At 48.5% G+C, this 10940-nt stretch overlaps 2 long non-coding RNA genes across 2 annotated transcripts; one reads left to right on the top strand and one right to left on the bottom strand.

The window, feature by feature from the left end:
* Positions 1-5000: 5000 nt before the first annotated feature.
* On the bottom strand, positions 5001-8708 carry LOC124100357 (uncharacterized). Its single transcript, XR_006854234.1, has 3 exons — positions 8201-8708; positions 6345-6465; positions 5001-5640 (listed from the first exon to the last, which is right to left on the bottom strand). It is a non-coding gene; the product is annotated as an uncharacterized LOC124100357 (long non-coding RNA).
* LOC124100356 (uncharacterized) lies at positions 8608-10029 on the top strand. Its single transcript, XR_006854233.2, has 2 exons — positions 8608-8909; positions 9273-10029. It is a non-coding gene; the product is annotated as an uncharacterized LOC124100356 (long non-coding RNA).
* Positions 10030-10940: the final 911 nt, after the last annotated feature.

Here is a 10940-nt window from a genome sequence, read left to right as displayed (position 1 = left end):
AAAATACAACTAGTTGGGCTAGGGATGTGGCTCAAGCGATAGTGCACTCGCCTGGCATGCATGCGGCCCGGGTTCGATCCTCAGCTCCACATACAAACCAAGATGTTGTGTTTGCCGAAAACTAAAAAATAAATATTAAAAAGTTCTCTCTCTCTCTCTCTCTCTCTCTCTCTCTCTCTCTCTCTCTCAAGAAAATACAACTAGTTTTTGTATGTTGTTTTGTAGGTAATATCATTTAAATCCAGACTTTTCAAAAAATGTGACCTCTCAGGCAGAAGGAGGCAGGGAAGTTCAGGGCTCCTTGAGGACAAAGCAGCTGGGGCAGCAAAGTCTCCCTGACCCCTGGCCGGGGCAGGGGGTTTGTGCTCAAGCCTGAAGCTATAGTGCTGCTCACAGTAAGAGCTGGCTGTGTCCTCAGCCTGGACCCTGCTCATGATGACAGTGATATCTGCCCCTGACCCACTGCTTCTGAACCTCCATGGGACCCGGCTGCCCACGTGGATGCCCAGGAGGGGAGCAGAATGGAAGCCTGTCCTGGCTTCTGCTGGGGCCAGGCCCAGTCCTCCTCTGGTTGGATAAGAAACTCTGGATGCACTTGCAGTGGTGGTGACCATGTCTCCTGCAGACTGAGCCAGGGAGCCTGGTAACTGGATTGTCACCTTGTCCCCACAGACACCTGCAGTTAGGAAAATCAAGAATGGACCATGACCCCACTCCCCCACACCTCACCCCCACACAGATGTATACACACAACACACACACACACACACACACACAGATGTACACACACACTCACACTTCATCATATATACTTTGAAATATCATTTAAATTTCTTTTTCTATGGGTGTTATGAGTCACCACATAACTAGGCCCATATTGGAAATAGTCATTATTTCTCACTCTGTCTTAAAATTAGCTTGTCAATTCTACAAACATGTTATTCTGAAGGCATTGCAGCACTTAAATTCCTCACCTGAGGCCCAGAGCCACAGGCACATGTACACCAGGGTCTGGGACACCATCCTATAGCTCCTGCCAGGCTTTGAGCTGAGGTCTCATCACAAAGTCCTCCTTTATAAAATGTGTGCAGCTGGGTTGGCCTGCAGAGGCCTAGGCAAAGCCATTAGCAAATAGTGAAGAAATCACCTAGACTGGGTTCTGAACGTTACCTTTAAAACCAAGAAGGACTGAGTGATAGTGAGAGATATGTGTGCCTTGTTCATTTCCTGTAATGTTGCTGTCTCACCAGTTAACATAAAATTAAATTTGTGCTTGTAAAATAGATCAGCCTTTCCTGGGATGAGACTATAATGAGTTTATTTGCAGGTTCCTGTCGCCCTCTTGTGGGCAAGCAGTGGAACATCCTAGCACGGAATTAAGTGGGAGGAACCTGGGGGTGAGCCACCTCTGTGTCCACAGGGTCCTGTGCCCTCTGCTCTCCACACTGATGATTTAAAGCTTCAAGAAGACAGCTCAGCCACCTGTCCACCTCATGACACAGACACTCACACCCAGAGAAAAGCCCAGAAACCAGCTGCCACTCCTGGGAAGAAGGGAAGACTCCAGAGCAGAAACGTGTGCCCAGGCCACTCACTGAGTTCAGGCAGAGCTGAAGCCAAAACCAGGAGTCAAGGGCTAATCTAGGGTCCATCCTTCTGCTCTAGTCCAGAGTCCAGCAAACAGCTGGATAAAGGAGTTCCAACATGAATGAACTCTTATAAATACTCAGTTTATTTCACTAGATGTTTTAACTTGGGGCTTCTTCTTTCCTCATCTGCACTCCCTGGGAAGTGAATAGATAAATACTTTCCTCTCCCCACTGCTATTGGTGCAGACTGAAGCTTAGCAAATAACACATTCTGCCTGTTACCATGTGTGTGTGTGTGTGTGTGTGTGTGAATTTAAACACAACACTTCTTCCTTGACACTTCCAAGTATGAGGTCACTCCAGAGAGATGTTCCCTGAGGTCAGGTGGCTTCACAGTGCCCAGCTCACACCACCTAGTGAGCTACAGCTTTGCCCAACCTGAGAAGAGACATAAAGAAACCTCCCCCTAATGGCAGCATCATCACCAAGACCAAAATCTACAGCAGCACCCAGAGTCCACCTGTTCCCAGTGTCCACTGCACGCTCCAGCTCACCAGCATGGTCCAGGCATGGGGCAGACACCTTTTCACAGGGGTCATGGAGCTTCCTGCGCAGCTGTTGGATCTGAAGGTGCTGTTGAAACAGCTGTTGAAACAGCGGTGCTCACTGCTGCCCTCTTCCTGTCAGGCTCGCACACTGCACACGCCCATAAAGTCCCTGAGCAACTGACTTCTTTTTTAGGACTTCCTATAATCCTGCACTTTGCCTGGTGACAGAAACGGGAAAATTCCCAGACCAAAGGAACTTTTCAAATACAGGGTTGCATACCACAAACTAGTCCCTATTGACATATCTTTATTCACAAGCTAGATCCTCTATTTTTTAAATTTTGAATTTTTTCACATTGCAATGCCTTTGCATAAATTTTATTTTTTTAAATATTGTGTTAATATATACTCCATGGAAATACCCACATCAAGGACCTCCTTAAGCATGGCCCTCAAGGCAAATGCCTCCCTGGCCTCCGCCTTATCTGTGGCAAGTACCAGGATGCCAGGAGCACAGGTCTACACTGAGGGGGAGACCGGCCTGGGAACAGCGCCCTCCACTTGGAAGGGTCAGGGCTTCTGGCTCCCCCAGGGGAGAGACTCTAGTGGTTGAAGCCCCACAACCTAGACTCCTCAGGAAAGAGCTCCAGGGCTCTGAGCTGGGCCAGAGCCACAAGGAATATAGAGGGTAGGAGAAGTAGAACCTGGCTCTGCAGGAGGAGGCTGAGGTCTTGAGAGAAGAAAGGACTCAGCACACTAGAAAGTCAGAGGGGAGGAGCAGGAAGAAGGCTCTTGGGACCTGGAGCCTGCTAAGGAACACCACCAGGCAGCAGCAGGGGTCAGGGCTGATCACTGCAGCCACCTGCAGAGCTCACCAACTCAGGCTGAGAATCCCAATTCTCAGGCTGAGGTTGATGGTGAGACCTGCTTAGCATGTGGGAGACTGAGTTTTATTCCCAGATCTGCAAAAGAAGGAAAAGAAAAAAAAACCTCTGGCCATCTGTGCCCAGTAGTCTTGTCTCACCTGCTGGCACAGATCCAGGCATCAGGGGTTTTCAGAACTCCCCACCAGATTCTGAACCTAGAGGCCAAGGGCAGGAACCCCAGTTGTGAACCTAGGAACAGGACAATGGGAAACTGTCAAAGAGTTTACACGGGGGAATGATAAAATTTGCTTTGGGGGTTTTGTTGTGTGGTTGGTTGGTTGTTTGTAGTACTGGGGATTGAACCCTGGGGCACTCTACCACTGAGCTACATTCCCAGCCCTTCTTACTAACTTATTTATTGATTGATATTTTGAGACAAGATCTCACTTGGTTACCTGGCTGGTCTTGAACCTGTGATCCTTCCATCTCAGCCTCCTGAGCAGCTGGGATTATAGGCATGCACAACCAAGCCTGGCTAATTTTGTTGTTGTTGTTGTTGTTTCTGTGTTTTTTTAAGATGACTCAGGTTACTTTGTGAAGAATAACATGGAAAACCCATTGCTCATCAACGACTGTCAGTTTGCTTCTCATGAACCTGGATATAACTGACAAAAATTAGTGCTTACTATGAACGTGTTACATGTCCAGCTACATAATTCACATATGCCACTTTAGTTATTCCTCAGGCATCCCATAATTCAGATGAGAAACTGAGGCATGGGGAAAGTTACCTAATGTCACAAACAATTATTTTTTTGTTTTGTTTTGTTCTTAGTTTTTTAAAAAATGTTTGGGGGGGCCGGACACACACAGTTCTTAAGATGCAGAGTCAAGATTTTAATCCTATGGGAGGATTAGACCATCGACCACACCATACCTCCTCCACCTGGGAAGAAACCTGGGGGCTAGAGCAGGTCACCAGCCTGCCTCCAGGAAGACTAGGTGACGAGTCTCCATGAAGACATCAGCATGTGGCATCAGGATGAAACTACTGGGATCTGAAATACCACCAAGGAGCAGTGAGCCTATAGGTCTCAGGTAGGAATCCATAGGTGAATTTCCAAGACTGAAACCTGGGAGGCCAGCCTGAGAGGCCACGGTACAGCTTGTCCATCACATTCCCAGGCTGCAGACCTGCCTCTCTACCTGATGCTCTATGGGCACACTCTGCATTTGTCCCGGAAGGGTCACATAAACTGTGTTCTTATATCTGCTCCGAAGTTGCCATTTATAATGTTACCAAACTCACACATGCCAGATGCTCTACAATGCCCAGGAGAGAGGTTAATCAACTTTTTTATCCTGAAAAACCTTCACTGGGGAACTGGAATTTTCTCGTAGGGATAGGTATGTAACTAACACAATATTTTGTTGTTGTTTTTGTTGTTGATGATGATGTTGTTGTTGTTTTGCTTCTAAGAAACTCAGATGAAGATTCTATATTGCATTGCAAAGCTTTTAAAAATTTAAATAAGGTTTACTGAAGTACAAGTAATATTCTGAAAGGATCATGATTTTTAGTAAATATTTCTATGTGTTTTGCCAAATGCACAGCCAAGTATCCACAGCCAGAGTCCAGATACAGGAGAGAGCCAGCTCCCTAGGAAGCTTCTTGGGGCCCTTTGAAGTCAACAGGGCCTCACCCCGACCCCTGGCAACCACTCCTTTGTTTCCTGACCCTGTAGCTTGCCGCCTCCAGGATGCCCTACAATGGAGGGCATCTGCGTGTGGCTTTGAGAACCTCTGTTCCCTTAGCTGGATGCACCGAGAGCCCTCTGTGTTGTTGTATCAGGAGTTCACTTTCTATTGCTGATTAGGCTCCAAGCTTAGATCAGTTTTCTTTGCTAGTTACTAGCACCAAAATTTTCATCCTTGTTCCTGAAGTCCAATAATGAGGACAAAGTTTTAAGAGAAAGAAAAGAGAAGTTTTATTGCTTTGCTATCAAAAGAGAAACACAGGGACTCCTGTCCCAGAGGCTGGATTCTCACCCTCAGGGGAACAGAGAGCTTTTAAAGAGGGCCTTCAAAGGCCACACTCCAGCTGTGACCTGTCAGAGGTTAAAATTCACTTGTAGCCTTGATAAATACCCATATGTTAGGTCTCTGGAACATGCCAAAGTCTAGGTTACTTCATGGCTCTGGTGTGTGTGCCCAAGGTCAGATAACCCAGCCTGGAATGGGAAGGAGGCCATCCTGCTACCCTAAGGTTAGTGAGGAGGAGAGGGAAAAATAGACCCTGACAGCTTCAAAATAAACCACAGAAGAGACATTGGCCATGCCATGTCTCTTCCATCTGGGAAGAAACTTGATGGCCAGAGGGGTCCATCAGCCAGCCTCCAGGAAGGCTAGATATCTGGTTTCCCTGAAGACATCAGCATGTGGCATCAGGATGAATCCCCTGGGCTCTGAAAGAGCACCAGGGTGTTGTGAGACTGCAGGCCTAAGGTGGGACTCCATGGCTGAACTTTCAGAGTCCTGTGCCTTAGAGGCCAGTCTGGGAGGCCAGGCATGTCATTCCACCATATTCCCAGGCTGTGCACCAGCCTTCGTCAAGGCTGGGATAGGGATGTGCTGGTCCTGTGGAAGGAAGACACAGAGTCAGTGTGCAGAGGCAGTCAGGGCCTGAGGCTGGGAGGCCATGGAGCTCTGCCAGGGAGCCTGAGGCCTCTGCTGAGGGCAGTGAGTGCCTCTGGGTGGAGGAGAGAAGAAGGCCATGTGTTCCTGAGTACTTAGTCCCTGGTGCAGCTGACACACAGGGAAGATGGGGGAAGTCATTGTCATTCCTGTGCCAACTGCAGGTTACCTCTTTATCCTCTGCTTACCTGGATCACCTGATCTTATTAAAACTGATTCCTCCAATCAGCACCTACTTCTGAATATCCAACAGGGATCCAGTCATTATGGTAATTGAAAAAAATGGTAGTATGTGGACAGGATTCAAAGTTGTTGGCCCCAAACCCCAGGCCTTGTACCATCCCATTTCCCAAGTACTCAAACAGGAATTTCAATTAAATTTCTAATGAAGTATCTTGGAGATATAATCAAATAAGATGGATTTAAGAGTGGGAGAGAGTACACACTAGATCTTTCTTCAACATTGAAGCCCATCATCTGCACATGGAGGCAGAAGAAGAAGAATCTCAGGCCATGAAGAGTGGATGGGAGGAGATGCTCTAATGCTGCTCCTGGAGGTGGCAATCAGAGCAGTATCCAGGAGCTCTGTGCTAATGGCCTCAGCGAAATTGGGACCTCACCCTACAACTCTGGAAAGATGACTCTACCTCAGCCACTGGACCTGGAAGAAGACTCTGAACTTCAGCAAGGAGAGCTGCCCACTGACTGCTCCATTTCAGTCTTCTCAGGCTGAGCTGAGGACCCAGCCTGGACTCCTGAGGGACATGCCTGGGAAGGAACACACTGCTCAATAGGGGAGAATTTGTTGCTCAGCCACAGAAAACTAGGAGAGACATCACACTGCCATATCTCATCACAAGGATCAGAAAATGAAACAAATAAGTAATTGTCCCACATGGCTCATGGCTGAGGGGACCCTCAGCTCTCTGCTCTCTCTCTGCAGTGTGGTCAGGTTATGCCTTCTTCTGCACATAGCTCCTCCTGATCTGCCCACACCCACATGATCCAGACTGAACTCAGGGCCTTAAAGAAGAAGAAAATGGTGGCATTTCCTGGTAAATGGATGGAAGTGGAGAACATCATGACAAGTGAAAGAGCCAGACTCTGGAAGGTTAGGGTCCTGTGTCACCCTCCTGTGCAAAAGCTAGAGCAAAGGAAGGGGAAGGGGGGTAAGGTGTCATAGGAGAGAAGGACAACCAATGGCAAAGGAGACAGAGATGGGGGGGTCAAGGACTGGGACAGGGAGGAAATGTGGAAGGAATGCACCACATGACACCATGTGCTTGGGCACTGACACCTTAGCACAGCAGTGAGCCCAGCTTCACAGAGGTCTAGAGCCCACCAATGACAAAGGAGCAGATGAATAAACAGAAGGAGGACAGGAAAGAAGAGGGAGTGGAGTGGGGATGGAAGAAAGAGAATAAGGGGGCACCAGGGATTAAGATGAAGCACAGTGTATCCCAGGCCTGCAGATTGTGCCCAGGGAACCATCTGTTTTGCAGAACTCCAATGAACCAATATGAGCATTACAATAGTAAATAGGGCACTGAAGAATAGTCATGGAAAAGCAAAATCTACTGACTAGAAAATATCTTTATAAGTAAATCAGGTATAAACTATGGAAATCAGTTGAGATAACCAGATCTAAACTGCACCTGAGATACCTCAGTGCCATCATCAGATTCCCCAGGAAACACCTTGAGGACATCCTTAGAGCAAGGAGAAGACAGAGGAGTGATCTGCCCATCACTTTCTTCCAAGGGGTGCTGTGCTCTGGAACTTTCTGAGACTCTGCACTTTTCCTATTCCTGCCCAGTGAGTTCCAAACCATTCTCCTTCATTTCTTTTCCTTCTGCTCATTCAGAAAAAGCACAGGAAGATTGCAGCCTGGGGAAACTGCAAACAGGCACATTTCCCAGGTTCAGAGGATGCTGCCCACTCGGGACAGGACAGCCACAGACGTTCAGTTAAACCAAGAGACACATGGAAGGGTCCTGGGATGCTGGTGGCCCAGGTTCCACACAGTGGAGAGGGTGTGTCAGAGGTCCTAGGCTGGGGAGAAAAGCAGCACAGCCATGTTGGCCAACACAACACAGGCTCCCTCTGTCCCACCTGTGGATGAGGAGGGCTGAAATCAATGTCCCTGTGCAGGGAAAAGGACCTTCTCCCCAAGACACCTTGGGGCCAGTCCCAGGAGACCAGTAGTGCATATGGATCCCCTGAAAATGGGCAGAATGCCTGGGTACAGTTCTGACCTAGGGAATCTACTTTAAAACCCAGGGTGGTGGCACCTGCTCCCTAGTTTCCCTGACAAGGGGAGGGATGTCTCTATCATCTATGAGAAAGAAGTAATACAGAATCCTCCCTGTCCACAAAGCCCAGTGCACCTGGGGTCCATCTCCTGAGAAATGTTTGGTGGCTCTGAGTTTCAAATGCATGGAGATGACTAGGAAAGGATGGCCACCAGTTACAGACCTCACCCCAGGAGCTTCACATTGACTACCTCAGGCGACATGCTCCTTGTCCTCTTCCCTTGAGCAGGGCTACTTGACCTTCAGCTGAAACACGATTTCTTTTTCCTCCAGCTTCTTGTCACACTGCTGCTCTTATTTCATTCACTGGGCCAGGAAAAGGTGACATCCACATTTTCCCTGATGCTCTTGTATTTCTCCAGATAACATCAGACACCAGAAGCTCTTGAACTTCTTCAATGGCATGCTGTGGCTGGAAGAATTTCCAAGATCATCACTTGTGAGGTGGCACTTGTCACCTTCTCTTCTCAGCTTAGAGGAAGACAGCAAGATGGTCATTTCCCTCACAGAGTCTAACCTGCAGGCCCCTCCCTATCTGGGCTATGTGCTGTCTTAAGAGGGCAGGCCCTGGGCACCATGACTCCTAACAGAGTGAGGCTTCCATGATGAGAACTCCTCTCACACCACAGGGACCCAGGGCTATTTCTCTGTTCTATTTTCTCCAACTGTAGAAGACCTCTGATGTCCCTGGGCTCACAAGGCAGGCCCCACCCTCCCTCATTCTCCCCACCCAGCACCCACCAGGGCATTTGCATGCTGCTCCCTGGGGAGGGCCTTCCTGCAAGGCTGACATAAAGCTCAGCTCTAACCTGCCCTTCACTCACCAGGACTCCTCAGCTCAGCTTCTCAAAATGAGGCTCCCTGCTCAGCTCCTGGGGCTGCTGCTGCTCTGGATCCCTGGTGAGGACAGAGGGGATGAGGAAGGAGAAGGGGGAGGGAGGGGAGCCCTGGGCCCCCATTCTGCCCATGTGTGCTCTGCCTACATGAGGGATGTATGAGGCTGAGATTGATTAATGTGAGAGAATATTCCAGAAGGAGCAAGGGATGGAGCTCTGATGGATATTGTCACATAATATGAGAGGGATGTTGAACAGAATTATAGAGAGGCTCTTGGAGCTTATTCAATTGGAGTTCTTTATGTATATGAATAGTTTTAGTGTATAAATCAAAAATAAAAATTAATTTAGTCTGCAATGTACAAAAAAAGGGAAAACATTTCTTAAAGTTTCTACATAACCTTGCATTTCTCTGTAATATTTATAGGAACCAGTGGGGACATTGTGATGACCCAGACTCCTCTCTCCGAGCCCATCACCCCTGGACAGTCAGTGTCCATCTCCTGCAGGTCCAGTCAGAGCCTCCTACACAGTAATGGAATCACATATTTGCACTGGGTTGTGCACAAGCCTGGCCAGGCTCCACAGGGCCTAATATATAGGGTTTCCAACCGGTTCACTGGGGTCCCAGACAGGTTCAGAGGCAGTGGGTCAGTGACAGATTTTACACTGACAATCAGCAGGGTGGAGCCTGATGATGCTGGAATATATTACTGTCATCAAGGTATAGAGTTACCTCCCACAGTGGTGTAGCCCCGAACAAAAACCTCCCTGCCTGGGTGGCCCAGCTGCCACATGAGCTGCTGGTCTGGGGAGCAGCTCAGCAGATTCACTGACCTCTGAGAGGAAGGTGCTGGGAACTCAGGGAACAAGTGCAGCTGAGGGCTGTGGACCATGACTGCGTGGGCCACAGCTCAGGCCACACCCATGAGTGGCCCTGTCACCTGCAGCAGCCTGACCTGGCATGTGGAGGTCAACACAGAAGTGTCCAGAGACCCTCTGAATGAGCAGACAGGATCAACGTGGACACTGCAGAGGGAGCAGGACCTGGGCCCTGGGAAGGACGTGGCCAAAAAGCTGTTCTGTGTGAAATTCAGATTCAAACCTAATAAAACAAACAAACAAATGAAACAGAAAAATGACTTTGCCTGCAATAACTAATAAAAGGAACTTCATGAAATTGACTTATTAATTTTGCATAATTAATTGTATTATTCTCATTATTACATGTCAATTTCAACAACTAAACACTCAAGGTCACTCCAGGTGAACTGGGCTACACAAAATACCCAGAAATGAATAGAGAAATGCCTTTTTCGTTGGGTCCTGTGGCAGCTCCTCAATGAGAGAGGAGCAAGTGCTGAACCCTTTTATTGGGAAGAAACCATTTAAATGAGGCAAGGGGTCAGGATTCAGGGGGTGGAGTCTAGCTTATGGAGTCTTCTGTCAGCAGATGGAATGACATCTAGGAAGGCCACACCCAAAGGCAGAGCAAGAGAAGGGGACACACAAAGGGAGTTTCCATGGAACCTTCTATCACTAACAGGCAAAGGGCAGGATTACCAAGGAACAGGTGAGTGTAACTCAATCCTAGGGACACACTCCACAAAGAGAATAGACCAAGTCAGGAGTCATGGCACTACCCCGCCAGACACAGTGATCTATCAGGTCCCAGTGGTGCATCAGGACTGGGAGGCAACATCACACAATGTGGTCCCCACAATTACAGGATTTGGCAGAGGTACAGGGATGATACAGACTCCAGTCACCCTTCCTGGAACCACTCAACTGCCTGCCTCCATGTGGGGAAGGATCAGAGTTGGAAAAGTCACTCGTAAATCTCCCAGAGGGTGAAAGGTTGTCCCTGGGGCCCTATAGACTCTGGGTCTCTACTGCCTCAGGGATTCCTCAAGATCCTGGCTAGATGACCCTCAAGTCATGTCACAGTTTTCTAGTTGGGCCACAAGGGATTCTGATGCTCTGTACCCCTGGTGAGGACAGAAGGGATGAGGAAGGAGAATGGGGAGGAGGGTGAGTTCTGGGGTTCCCATTCTGTCCAAGGGTGGGGACCTGAGAGCATATGCCCACCTCAGAT

This window comes from Marmota monax, unplaced genomic scaffold (genome assembly GCF_021218885.2).
Source record: "Marmota monax isolate L192 unplaced genomic scaffold, Marmota_monax_Labrador192_F-V1.1 WCK01_AAM20220418_F8-fsc00530, whole genome shotgun sequence".
Classification (NCBI taxonomy): domain Eukaryota; kingdom Metazoa; phylum Chordata; class Mammalia; order Rodentia; family Sciuridae; genus Marmota; species Marmota monax.
Note: the sequence above shows the minus strand (reverse complement) of the source record. Positions and strands in the feature narration are given on the sequence as shown.